The sequence below is a fragment of the Lissotriton vulgaris genome, chromosome 8 (genome assembly GCF_964263255.1).
Source record: "Lissotriton vulgaris chromosome 8, aLisVul1.2, whole genome shotgun sequence".
Classification (NCBI taxonomy): Eukaryota; Metazoa; Chordata; class Amphibia; order Caudata; family Salamandridae; genus Lissotriton; species Lissotriton vulgaris.
Window position 1 is genome coordinate 854,229,671 of NC_141696.1, and position 14,472 is coordinate 854,244,142.

A 14,472-nucleotide genomic window follows, 5' to 3' on the forward strand; every position below is an offset into this window, starting at 1 on the left:
GCGCCCCAGTTCGCGGCCCGTGAAGCGCTTCTACCGTGAAAAATCATTTTTTTTTTATTTTCCCCACGGGACCCTTTAATAACCCCAACAACATTCCTAGGGGGTCAAGAGGGGTATACCTTGCCCCCTTTCATTAAATTCCCCCTTCGTTTTTCACCTCTTCTTCTCTCTCGATCCTACCGAGAGATAAGATGGCGGCCGCTCCGGACTGTTTAGAATGTTGACAGACACCGGAGAGCCAATCAGCTTTCTGCGCTCAAAGTTCCGTTTCGCGAAAAGTAAGCGAACCGGAGCGCAGCCTGGAGCGCTGTTACAGATATATATCTTGTTTTAAACGTTAATTTCTCAAAAACTACTGGAGCACATATATTGAGACCTAGCAAAGGCACATCGAGCTAACAGTCCCTACAATTTTGCCAAGTTTCGTGCAAATCCATTCAGCCGTTCGAGCTAAAAGTGAGTCCAACCGCCCTATGGAAATTAACATGGGAAAAACGCGTTTTGGGACCCCCCTTTTTTCTCGGCCCCCCCTCGACAAAACGCCCCCAAATTTTCGAGGGCTGCTCAGAAACAAAATGTGCCATTTTCCTGAAAATTTCAGCCGATTCCGTCCACAAACGCCAAAGTTATTAGACATAGAATTTTCAAAAATCCCATAGGGAATAAATCCTAACTATATATACCTACTGGCGATAGCCAGTAGGTAATATATATATATATGTATATATATATATATATATATGTGTGTGTGCTCACTGAAAAAAACATAGGTTTTAAAGAAGTTATAGTTAGAAATTTGTATTTAAAAAACCTTGGAAATTCACTGAAAAAAACATAGGTTTCAGAAGTTAGCTGGACATTTCCCTCATACAAAACCATAGAAATTCCACTGTTGCAGTTAGTTCAGCTAACTATAACTCGCGCCCCTGCAATGCACACATTACATCATTCAGGGCATGGTCTGTGACATCACTGATGACATCACTGATGACATCTCAAATGGCATCACTGATGACATCATACAGTGTTTCTGTAAAAGTTTAAATATGTTTTATCTATATGCCAAGGTGTATTGAAGAATGAGTAGGTGTATAAGTGTGTGGATGAAGGATTTAAGAGGTGTGTGACAGATTGTATAAGTTAATGATTAAACGTGTCTTACTGAATGGATGAGTTAGTGACTAAAATGTGTCTGTATCAGTGTGTCTGTTGTTGTGTAAGCTGGTACATTGGTTGGTCAGAAGCTGCATGACAGTTTAAATGGGTTATTGATTGTTTGCCCGAGTATTTGTATGGGTGCCTGAGTGTGTGTGTGGGTGGGTTGGAGGTATGTGACTCTGTGCATAGATGTGTGACTAGTTGAGTCACTTGGTATATGGGTTCAAGAGTGAATGTGGAAACAGCTCTATGGCTAGGTGAGTGTGTGTATGGGTATGTTTGTGAGTGAATGGAGGTCTCAGTGGTACATATAAGTACCTACATATGTAAAAGGCAGTTTATGTGAGTGATGGTATATATAAATAACTATATGTTACAGTGAGTGATTACGAGAGTGGCTGTATGGATGAGTGTGTACTTGTATCAGTGATTATATAAGAGAGTAAGTATGCACTGCTATCTGTATGAATTAGTGAGGTGGTGTGTGTATAACTGTATAGGTGAGTAAATAGGAGTGTGATTGGTTCTTTACATGACTATCTATGTGTGTGAGCAAGTCTATGGATGAGTGGCGGTATGTGAGTGTCTGAATAGGTGTATGAGTGCACATGATATTGTTGTATTGATGAGTGACTGCATGTATAAGTGATTCTTTGGGTGAATGAGTAGATGTGTGTGTAGACCTAAGAATCAGTGAGTGCGTATGTAGTAACTGGTATAGGTGTGTGTATGGTTTCAAAAATGGTAGTCTGTTTTTTAGAATGGGTGTATCAAAGGTTATATTAGGGTGTGAGGAGGTGTATCGTATTATCACATGGATAATGTTATCAGTGATGTCATCAGTAATGTCATTTGAGATGTCATCAGTGATGTCATCAGTGATGTCACTGACCATGCCATGAATGATGTAATATGTGGTGTCATGAACAGTGCATTGCAGGGGCGTGAGTTATAGTTAGTTGAACTAACTATAACAGTGGAATTTCTATAGTTTTGTACGAGTGAAATGTCCAGCTAACTATCACGCCCCTGAAACCTATGTTTTTTCAGTGAATTTCTAAGGTTTTTTAAATGCAAATTTCTACTATAACTTCTGTAAAACTTATGGTTGTTTCAGTGAATTTCAAAGGTTTTTTGAATGCTAATTTCTAACTACAATGTCCCTAAAACCTATCATGTTTTTTAAGTAAATTTTAAAAAGACGTGTATACTTTTTATAGTGAAAAACTAACTGTAACAGTGGTCTTTTAAAACTTATAATTATGGCTCCCGGTTTTATGGTATTTGTTTTCTGGGCATTTCTGTCTGTATTTATCCATATTTTTTTTAATAATTGTATCTGTATTTACCCATATATCTTTTGGGTTTTGTGAAAAAATTAATCTGAAAATGAGTACATTTCCACATTTATTTGTCTGATAAATATGCACTCATGCCTGAAGGACTGACTGCTTTCAGTCATACAAATACACTCAGATGATAAAATATGTACAACCTTGATATCAAAATGTGCATGTTTTCTTATACGAGCATATATATTGCTGTTTAGGGCTCTTTACTAAAATTCTGTTATTGTTTTAACTCTCTTATTTTTAGAACAACAGAGCTATTGGCAGTCATGAATGACAGCATTTTGAATCGCTCAAAAAATAACCCAATTTCCGTTTTTATCTACATTTTAAAATAAATACAGACAGGAAAATAAATAGTTTTCTGTCTGTATTTATCTGTAAAAGTCAGTAAAAATGGAAAACAGGGAGCCCTACTTATAATTAAGCAATGTTTATAACTTAATTAGCAGTAGTAAACATATAAGTGTAGAAAAAATGTGATGCAGCACCTATTATACCTAACTTCAATCAACAGGGTTCACAGTTCGAGTCCCGATTCCAGCGGCATGTTAGCCCACCACTATGTCTCTGTGGGCAACAACTTGCTTAATCTTCCCGATGCCCAATGCGCCCGCACACCTTTCTGGCGGTAGCTGTAGGCTTTACAAATGCTGGCATTTTTTTTTATTTAACAGCATAGTGATGACAAATATTAGCACATATTTTTTTTCTTCTATTGTGAACAATATTATTTTTATGTCTTCTATTTAGATGTTTTTAGTCATGAGAATGGAAATTACACGGTTTGCCGGGTAACAGTTTTTAATCTATCCAACGTATATACATATTAAGGACCTTATACGTGTTACGATCGAAACCGAAACCTTTACAGCTTAACATTTTGTAACTTTTCCAAACACATGCACAAGTTAAACAGTTACAACTTGAGCATATGTAAACTATAAAACATGACATCTAAATGGGCGGAGGCGCATCTTCCTTCCATAGACTACTCAATAACCGAAAAGTAAATAGACCACACGAGTTGTTTGATTAGTTTAGTTTTTGTGAGTTATTTACCCGTGTCCATTCTGTGATGCAGGTTCCCTTTTCTAGGGTTGGACTCTTGTTTTGCTGCAGCAAAATATATTCTAGAGTTGTAAGTTGTTTGATTATGGCATAGTAGATATTTATAATACGTAGCTATTTGTCAATATTTAGACATTTATATTTAGAAAAAAGTGTTATTACTTGTCTTTGCCATTTTTCTGTAACATCAGCAGCTTGTTTTCAGAAACAGACAGATTACAGCACACATTGCTCCTTTTCTGGCTCCTTTGAGCTTATATATTGTGACTTTGAATATTATAATATTGACACTGTACTTCACTTCAGAGGTGTTGATGACCCATTGGCGCAAACCCTAAAGATTTATAATTAACGTCACCAGCTTCCGGTTGTTAGTCTGTTTTTCCCTGGGGATCATATACTGTTAATATGTATATTATAATATTGTCAGTCATTGTATTCTCAGAGGAGTTCTTGACCAGTCAGCGCAAAGAGGAAAGATATATAAGCAAAGTCACCAGCTTCTGGTTTTTCGTCTGTTTCCCTCTTAGGATCATATACTGTGAATATGTATATTATAATTTTCACAGTCATTATGATCTCAGAGGAGTTTATGTCCCGTCGCCATGAAAATTATTCATTTCGAAGTCCCGGAGAAAACAAGCTCTAAAATATTCACCGCTCGAAAGTATTTCATTATTGATCTTCTGTTGTATTCATAACTTTATTTTCCTCTTCTTTTCACTGTAACAAAGGTGTTCCTTTTTATATTGTAATAGAGTGTCATTTTGTAACAGAAGAGGAATTGGAGATTTGTCGGCGTCATCTGAAATACAGCTTACTAACCTTTATACCTTACTTGATCAGATATTTTTTCAGTGGGCATATTTTACGAAATTGCAGTCTAAAAAATATAGCTTTCATACATACTTTCTTACTTTAAATATTTGATAAACCCTACATTTCTAAATGTTATATTCTAATTCCTATTTTTCTCAGTTTTGGTTCCTACATACCTTCTCGCTATAGAATATATATTACCAGTACTGTATATTATAATAGTACTGTCCGATATATTCTTAAAGAGTACATGATTTGTTAGCGGAACAGTGTGGACCTCTAAGCACTACGACAGAACGTTCCCAAATTCTACAGAATACAAATTAAAAAAAATAATAATGCATACATTTCTATGTAATATGAAGTCATTTGTGTTTAACTGTTTTTTACTTTTTCTTCTGACCTCAGATGATGTAGTGCGGGAGTGTTTTTTGTAGCACTTTTTTCCTACTCTATCTAAAAGTAACACATGCCCTCTTATATATCAAGAATATGGAGCAACACTTTTACACACTATAGCAGAAAAAAGGAGGGTGTGGCCATGCTTAAGTGATATTTTATGAAATTCCATATTTCTTTCTCACCTCTTTGATATATACAGCATCAGTTTCCGAAGAAAGTTTATTTGTAATTGTTTAATAAAAACTGCTTGAAACCTAGACTGAAATTTTTGCTGTGCAACCACACCTTCCAGTCAGAAAAATAAATACCACATTATAAGTAAATAGTGCTCCTGAGAAGTATCCCACCCGCAAACTTGATAAAAAGAAGACCGCAAGACACTGTTATTTTTCCGCCGTGATTTGTACACCCCACGGCAATTATATAAATGGTCTTTAAAATATATTAAAAAAACAATTTTTACCTTCACAATCCCTGTCCACCACCTTGTGACCACTGTACAGAGTTAATAGAGTTCCTACCCTCCCCTCTACTACTTTGTTTTCCCGTACTCCTTTGAAGTGCATGACAAAATGGCTGACAACAGTGAACTGTTCCAACCCAATAAGGAGCACACTTGTACTCAGCACACTTTAGCCAATAAAATGTCCATGTTGTTCCACAGAGGAGGAGAGAATGGCTGCCAACACTTCTACTTTAAATGCTTCACAGCCAATGAACATTATGCTTGAGAAGGTCCCGCTTGGAACACGTTATCCAATGAGATGTCCCTAATACTCTGTGGAGGGGGAAGGAATCGCTGACAACACTTCTACTTTCAATGGTTTACAGCCAATCAACATTAAGCTTGGGAAAGTCCTACTTGGAACACGTCAGCCAATCAGATGTCCCTCCTACTCCGCGAAGGGGAAGTGAATGTCTGGCAACACTTCTACTTTCAATAGTTCGCAACTAATCAACATTAAGCTCTGGAAGCTCCTCCTTAGAACACGTCAGCCAATCAGATGTCCCTCCTACTCCACGGAGGAGAAAGGAATAGCTAGCAACACTTCTACTTTCAATGGTTTGTAACCAATGGACATTAAGCTCCAGAAGGTCCTCTTTAGAACATGTGAGCCAGTCAGATGTCCTTGCTACTTTGCGGAGGGGAAGTTAATGGCTGGAAACACTTCTACTTTCAATGGTTCGCAGCCAATGAACATTCAGCTTGTTGTTGGAACACCTCAGCCAATTAAACATTAATTTTGTTCCACGCTCAGATAGAGAACACGCCCTCCCACATAATATTAAATTTCCTGTAACAAAGTGGCACTCTCCCTGATAAAAGTGAACACTGCATTATAAATAAACATAAATCCTCATAATATTAAAGGAAGACCGCAATACGGCGCATTGTTGTTTTCCCAATATAATTTCCACAGCCTACTGAACCCCCCTTCTAACATGAGTGAAGCCCCAGGGCTGCGGGGGCCCCAGCGGTCCCTCGCTATTATTTTTTAAGAATTGTCCCGGGACCTACCCCACCTGGGGGCCTCGTTAAAATAAAACACGGGAACCCACGACCCCAGTGTGAATTGCAGCAATTATTTTTTTAAAATGCTTTTTTGGGCCCTGGGGGTCCTTCTGGGACCCCCTGAGCAGGCCTAGGTGGTCAGGTTTTTTCTACCTGGTTTCTGGTGACTCTCTGCTACCGAGTCACAAGATGGCTGCCAACACTTCTTGGTTTGGAGTGTTGGCAGCCAATCACAATGAAGGTCGTGCTCTGGACTTAGGCCCCGCCCAGATATCAAAACTTTTATTTTTCTAATTTCTCAGCAACTACTGAATGGATTTACACCATTTCAAAGAAAGGTCGCTTTCTGATCCAAGCACTAGCTTTTTGCAAAATGTGGGGTAATTCCGTTCAGTAGTTTCGGCTGGAGCCTTGCCCAAAGTTTCCTATGGGAAATTATTTTTTTTAGTCTTATTTTTATATTTTCTCAAAAACTGCTGAACGGATTTACACCATTTAAAAAAAAATCGCTTTCTGAACCAAGCTTGCCAAATTTGGGGTAATTCCGTTCAGCAGTTCGGGCTGTATCCCGTTGCAAACTTTTCTTATGGAAATTAACATGGTGAAAATGTGTTTTGGGGCCCCCTTTTTTCTCAGCACTCGCTTGTTGAATCACCCACACACTTTCAGGATAGGAGCTGACTTGGATAAACTTTTCTTGGGAGAAATTTGCAAAGTTTCATCAAACAACGCTAAAGTTATTAGCAAATCAAAAAAATGCTTTTCCTATAGAAACTAGGGGGCTCATTAGGATTGCGGATAATCCGTATCCTCCGGGCAGGCGGAAGCCACCGTCAGCCCGCAGGAAGCGGATTGTCCGCAGCGGACTGGAAAAAGACCCCCCAGATTAGGATGGCAGGGGGATCTATTTTCCGTCTGCCGCTTTTCCGCCGCGGTAGCCTTCCGACCGCGGCGGAAAAGCTCTAACATGGCTGGCGGTGTCTATCAGACACCGCCAGCCATATTTCGATAGCTGCGGTCATATGCCTACCCACGGCTGCATTTCCGCCGTGGAAAGGCATACAGTGTTGTCTTCGGGGGCCCGTTGCGGGCCCCCAGGGGTGAAGGGGGAGTGGGGGTGCACATGGGGGGTACCTATGGTACCCCCCTGCCTTTGCGCGCACGAAGCGGCAGGCACCACGCGGTGCTTGCAGCTTCATTTACGCAAAGGAAAACATGGTTTTTTTAACATTGCGGCGTGTGCTGCTTCAAGTAGCACCCGCCGCAATGTTAAAAATACAGGATGTGACCGCCAGGTGGCGGTCACATCCTAATTAGCACGGAAGGACCGCCGCTGCCCCTTGCGGACGGTCCCTCCTCCTCTGGGGTGGCAGACGGATGCAGGTCCGTCGGCCATCCTAATAGGCCCCTAGGTTTTTTATTAGTACAATTAATTTGTCTTTTTTAATGTTTTTCTATTTAATTTCAGTATTATTTTTCAAGAATTACTGTGTATTTTTTTATTTTTTTGCTCATTTATTTTGTTAGCTTTATTTTAATAAATAGTTGTTTAAGTGGCTTAGAATTATTTTATTTATGTTGTAAAGTGTTGTGGTGTTGTAAAGATGTGGTTTAGATTAGATTTGTAGTAGTGAATATAACTCCCTAAAATTCCAACATTTTCCCCATTGTGGCTCTGATTGGGGCAGGAATAGTAAATCTACCACCCTCAAAGTCCAACGCTTTACCCAATGTGACTCCAATTTTATATGGATTTAGAAAATATGCCCCTGTTAATGACCAACACTTTCACCGATGTGATTTAGATTGGAGTGGGAATAGTAAATCTACCCCGCTACAAAGACCAACACTCTCTCCAGCGTGGCTTACATTGGACAGGGGCCCAATAAATCTACCACTCTCGAAGAACAACATGTTCCCAAATATACCATAGATTGGAGTGGGAAGACTAAATGTAGACTCTTTTATATTTTATATTTTTTACAATGCATCTAAGGTTGGAATTGAATGTTTTTTTCACTACCTTGTCGAATTAATACTTTGATCAGTGAATTTAGTTTTGGTTAGGTAGAAATACTGTTTTTTAATATTTGTTAATTTTGTTGTTATTTGTAGTTTATAGGTGAAAGTAGTCTTTATATGTAAATGTAAAATGCTTACTAAAAATGACTTTGTTTACATTTTAGGTTATCATCTGAAAAGTTAAGAACTATATACTGTGTTGTCAGATATATTTTATTTTTTGCATGCATCATTTTAGTATCATAAGCAATTGTGTACTTTTTGTGCATCTTTATATGTTCTATATCATTTACATTTAAACCTTCAGTGTTATACATTTTTATGTAATTGTCATGCATAGGTTTTTTTTCATCAACAAACATTTTATAAACACATATTTCATTTATTTTTTTGTTTATAATTTCATGTTTTTGTTTAATTTAATGAATGTAGGGAACTGTACATTACAATCATGTTCCCACAAATTCCTCAAAAGCACACTACATTGTAGAGTATACTGCCTAAATCACCTTCAAGTTGTAGTAGCCTTATCATTTCCCCCACATCTTGCAGTGTTTATGTGACACACCCTGGCTCTGTATATGGACTCCACCACTTTTGCACAGCAGCTCATTACTACCCACCATTCAGCAGTGGATGGAGGGTCAGGTGATTTCCAGTATCTTGCAATGTCTATTATCTAGCACTGTCTAAATCCCAACCAGGGCACACTCCGGTCTACTCCCACCTACACCATCGAGGATAAAAATTAGTGCAATGTGGAGGGGATAATCAATCCTTCAGCATCTCCATGAACTTAGAGAGAGTGTAGAGTATGATGGAACCGTACAGTGCCAAATCAGGGCAAAAACAAGCCATATGGAAGAAAATTCACTAGCATTGCATAGGAGCATGCTGTTTTGGGAATTGTGCCATTGCCATAACATCTTGGGAGTGAAATTTGTGATGTGCAAGTAATTCAACTGTAGGAGGCTCAGCTGTTAAATAATTCCCTGTTCGTGTGGGTGTTCTCAAGTCCTTTTGTATAGAGGATCAAACCAGCCTTGCCCTAACATACTCCATGCACCAGATCCACTTAGTAAGTCTACTGGGAAAAAAGTCTCACTTTCATTCTGTGTGTCCTAAGGATATTGCACTGCTGGCTAGATGACAGCTAAATAAAGGTTCCAAACATCGAGGAAATGTTGGCAGCCAGCTCCCATACGACAATGTGCAGTCATAACATCAGAGCAATGGCTCAAGGTGCGAGGGTGCAAGTTTTTCTCAGGAGTGGGGACTTGCAAGTTTGACGTTCTGGTATTGCGGGGTCTCTTTATATAGGATCTAGCCATCTGCTGACTTCCCTCCATCTCTGATAAATCCGGAACCTCTAAGGGGTTCCTTCCACTGGTGCGAGTATCTATTCTTTTGAAGTTCACCAGGTCCAGCATGTTCTACACCACCAGTAACCCTGACCTCTTTTCCCATGGGGACAAGGGAGTGGCACTTCAGGGTTTTCTTCTCTGCCACCAGGTCTCAGGCTTCCTCTGGAGAATCAAAGAAGAACAAGCGTGAATTATTGAGTCTGACCTGAAATATGAGCAAGTTCATAGGGTTTAATGCTCGCAGTTTCTGTTTTACTGCTTTGAAGGAATTCCTTTGCTACTGGACCAGGCGGGTGTAGTCCGGAATGGTGACGATGCACATTGTTCGAAAGAAGAGGTAACCCACCAACCTGGCACCATTAAGGATCTCATCTCAATCTATATGGCTGAGGACCCTGGCAATGAGTGGCTGGGGGGAACCCAGTGGCAGGTGCTGTGTTAGCGACTTATGGACACTTTCCTGAATGAAACAGGGTGCTAGTTTATCATTTGGCATCCACAATGAAATCCAAGTTTCGAAGAATTTTCCAAGGGAGGGCCCTTTTACTTCTTCCAGAAAACTGATAAAATGAAGATTATTTGTTCTAGCCATGTTGTTTGTGTCTTCCACCCGACCCACAAGCATCCTGGAGGTCAGCTTGAGTTGGAAACAATGGACTTCAGTTCAGTGGCTGCATCCAGAAGTTTGGATAAGTGACTTCCTGTTTCAGAGCCTCAGTCTACCACATTTCACAAGCACTGTCACAATAGGATTGCATTTGCTCCTGCTTCCCATATTCTGGTCTCCAATGCTATTCTGGATGACAGTATTGCTTTGAGTATAGCGTTAGTGGAAGATGGGTCCAAAGGATGTAGCTGTAGTGTCAGAGCACCTGCAAGTTTAGGATTGTCCAACAGCGGGGAGGTAAATTTGTCTATTTTAGTTTGGGCATGCAATGATACCAGGTGGTAAGTTCTCATAGCAATGGCTCTAAATAGGTATACCTCACCTCAGCCTAGTGCGTGGTTTATGTTTTGTCAATGGCATGGTGTTACAACTGGGAAGTACCCCAGACCATAGTATATAAAGGAAGGAACAATGACTTCTTGTCCTTTGTGCTGTGTGTGTCGATGGCTCTGGCTATCACCTGTTTCGGGTTGTCACAGAAGCTCCAGATCTGGAGCCAATATCCAGTAATGGTCACCACTACAGGAGGCAGGAGTTCAGATGCACCCTGTCTGGGAAAACAAGTACAGTGGAACTTCGTGGCAGTTTGAGGTGGGTGGGCCACCTGGTCAGTCACAATCAGAGTCCTCCCGAGTTATACGTCCAGTCCGAGTGTCACAGGTGCCACAAGGTGAAATGTGGCACCAGCCCACTTGTGTCCCTGGCCAAAGGGCCCCTGGTAGGCAGGACAAGCAGCCAGGTGGCCACCAGACACACCAAGCAGGCGAGATACGAGGTCCCATCATTCAGAAACGGGAAGCTCCTGGAAGTCTACAGCAGGCACCTGACCCCTGGCACTGCTCCAGAGGCGCCCTCGCGCCAGATAGTCATGCCACGGACCATTGCAGGAGGCTTCTTCCCAGACCACTTTCTCCACCAACTCCCAGGCAGTCTGATGGTATGGCCCCCATACGCATTGCATTGCACTACCTCAAAAGGACATAGTGTCCATGGCATCGTCCGATCCAGCTCAATCCAGGGGGCACCCCCTTAAGACTTCTTACGTCGGAGTCACCCATCACTTCTTCTCAATGAATGGAGTGGCTCTGTCTTGATGAAGACGAGCAATAGTGTCACAGCCTGCTTACTCTGCTAGGCCCATGACTTGATGATGACAGAACATGTATCTAGGCAGGTAATCCTGAGTATTGCATCTGCATTTTTTCACATATATGTTTAACATTTTAAATTTTTATAGTTTTTCAAACATGTATATTTTTATATAATGTTTTCACATATGTAGTTTTTGCTTTCGCATGCATTCAATTTGTTGTTTACATTGTATATTCAGACATATTTTACATATATCAAAATTGCAATATTTTATTTGTAATTTTTTATAGTTCCTTTTAATATATTTTTACATTATTCACTTTATTTAGCTTTTTTTATTTTTTACAATATTTTCACATGAAATAAAAAAAATAGAAACAATGCGTTTCCTTTTTTATTATTTTCTATTGGGTTTATCATTTTTAATGTTAATTCAGTGGCCATTCTTTTACAGCTTTTGTAATGTATCTTCATTATTTTTTACTGTTCCTGAATCCCATCAGTCGTGATTTCCTGTCCCTGTTCTCTGTGTAAGGAAGATTCTTTTTTAATTATTTTTAGGGCTTCAGTGGTGTGGGGGTTGGTTATAGAATGTGTTTAGTTAGTTTAGGTTAGTGGTATTTATTATTTTGCTTCGCTAGTGTTGAAGTTGTGTTGTGGCTATGATAGTTGAATGCAATAGGCCTCAATGTATTGTAGTTCAAGATTTATTTAGTTTGTAACTTATTTATTGCTTCGGCATGAGTTTTTTAAATTGTATGTTGTCTTATCATGTTTATGGGTGTGTGTGTACTGTGGGTGGGTGTTCTGTGTTCCTTTTACAGGCTTCTCCTTTGAGTCATTGGAAATGCCTTTTTTGGATGCTTTTTTCTTCAAGAAAAAAAGATGTGGATACTTTTTTAACCACTGTTATTTTTAATTTCCTTAATTTTTTTGTTTTTTCAAGGACATGATTTTATATTTTAATCTTTTGGATAGTTTCCATTAAACACTTCTTTGGAATTTTATTTTGCATTTTTGGGTGGATTTATATTTTTATGGATTATTTTTGTGAGAGTCTTATGATGCAAAGTTAAATATAAAAGCCATTAAAGCCAGAATGGTGTTTACCCTGGGTGTCTGTGGAAATTCCTCTCAAAGTCTTTGATTAAGTATCTTCTGCTTAGAATACAGGGAATGTATGCTTTATCCGAGTCTTTCTATTCTCTATACAAAGTGTTCTTAACTACTTCATGGACAGGCAAGTCATCTGCTTCTTCTCTGGTATACTGAGAGGAAACACCTGCATCCTGTTGGGTCTTTGCCTCAGACACTAGTGTATCTCAATGTGCACCAAGAGATTTTGCAACTGGGTATTTGCCTTTTTGATCCCCTTCAGGATCATGCTGCTGGGCCTTAGAGCGCTTTGTTCTGGCCTCAGCAAGTGAAGAATCAACAGCCTCCTTTGTAAGGGACTTGCTATCTATGCAGGAGATCTGTAGGACCACCTCTTCATTATTATTTTGCTGCTCAGTATTATGCTGCTTTTTCGGTGCCTTTTTGCCCTCCATATCAAAAACAGGGAAGCAATGGGCTAAGGCAGCGTCCTCCCTTTTTTTTTTTTTATAGTTGCTCAGCAATGAGGGCCTTTCAGATACAAGAGCCCACTGCACAGGAACAGTGATTCCTCCCAAAGTCTAATCCGCGTGCAGACGTGCGCTGACTTACCCCTGCACGGCTTCCAAACGGTTCGACCATGATGCTGAAAAGGTGCTCCTTGTCCCAGCACATTGAAGTGGAGTGCATCAACGGCCAGGGCACCCCAATAACTACTGCATCCAACAATAGCAGAAAACAGGTACAAAACAAAATGCACAGGTAAAATATCTCAAACAGCGTAGCTTACCTTGAGCATTGAAGTAAAGGAAACAAAATACAGGGATTGACGAGGGTTGGGAAAGAGTGTTTATATAGGTATAGACATATAACAAGCTTACCCAAAAGAGCCCTTCGGTCTTATGATGTGGTGAAACTTCCTGTTAGCGTCAGTATTGCTTCATTATGTTAGGACTGGGATGAGGAGGACGTAGATGGGGGGAAATACTTTATAAGTTTGCTACCCATTCCTAAGGCCCAATAAGGCTTACAATTCTGAGGGAGGGTTTAGCGTGCTAATTAAGTGAAGACCACTTGGAGGAGTGAGAATTAGGAATCTAAGTATATATTATATTGTTGTTTGTCACCAAATTCTCTTTCTCTCTCTGGCTTCCATAATGTTCTGCATTGTCTGCTCACATATAACTGAGCCAGGCAAACGTCTTGCATAACAGAACACTACGTCACTGATTGTGCTTTATACTTTATCCAGCTTAGGAATCCGTAAATAAACTAAAACAAAAAAATATTGCTAAACGTTGACCAACTATGCTGTTGCCCTCAATTCAATATTGTTTCTACCACTATGCGTTACCATACTTACAATTCGCCCCTTCTCACCATTTACACCTACACGAAGGATGCATTTAACACATGAATCAACGCAAGTCCATCTTAAATGCTTACGCTACATCACCTATGGCATCATAATCGTATGTCACAGCATGTATTCAGCATCAAATTTGCCATTTTTCAACATGCACATTATTTGTTAGGTGATTATCAAAATCCACATAGTGTGCACCGGGATGCCTCGTAGTACCATCCATTGCATGGAGGAAAACTTACTAGGAATGGTCTAGCATTCCCATTTTAACCAAAACATTATTTTGTGGGCCAAAATGGGATTATAGATGGTGCAGGATTACTGCACCACATTGAGGGTGTACATTTTCTATAATTGGCAGTATATATTTATGAACTCTATTTGGGGAAAATCTGTTGATGTCAACTAATACTTCCAACCAAAACATTCTGACATACAACCATGCCCGGACGAAAGCCTGGAATTCAGGAACCACGTGCAGAAATCAATGTGTTAATGTTGATTTAATAATGTTATAATTAATTCCAGCAGGAATCCTAATAATGGCCTCCATT

General features: G+C 39.7%; 1 protein-coding gene across 3 annotated transcripts in view; it reads right to left on the reverse strand.

The window, feature by feature from the left end:
- The window catches only part of LOC147698104 (interleukin-5 receptor subunit alpha-like), a 501,740-nt gene that overhangs the window by 379,449 nt on the left and 107,819 nt on the right, over nt 1–14,472 (reverse strand). The window lies entirely within an intron of this gene.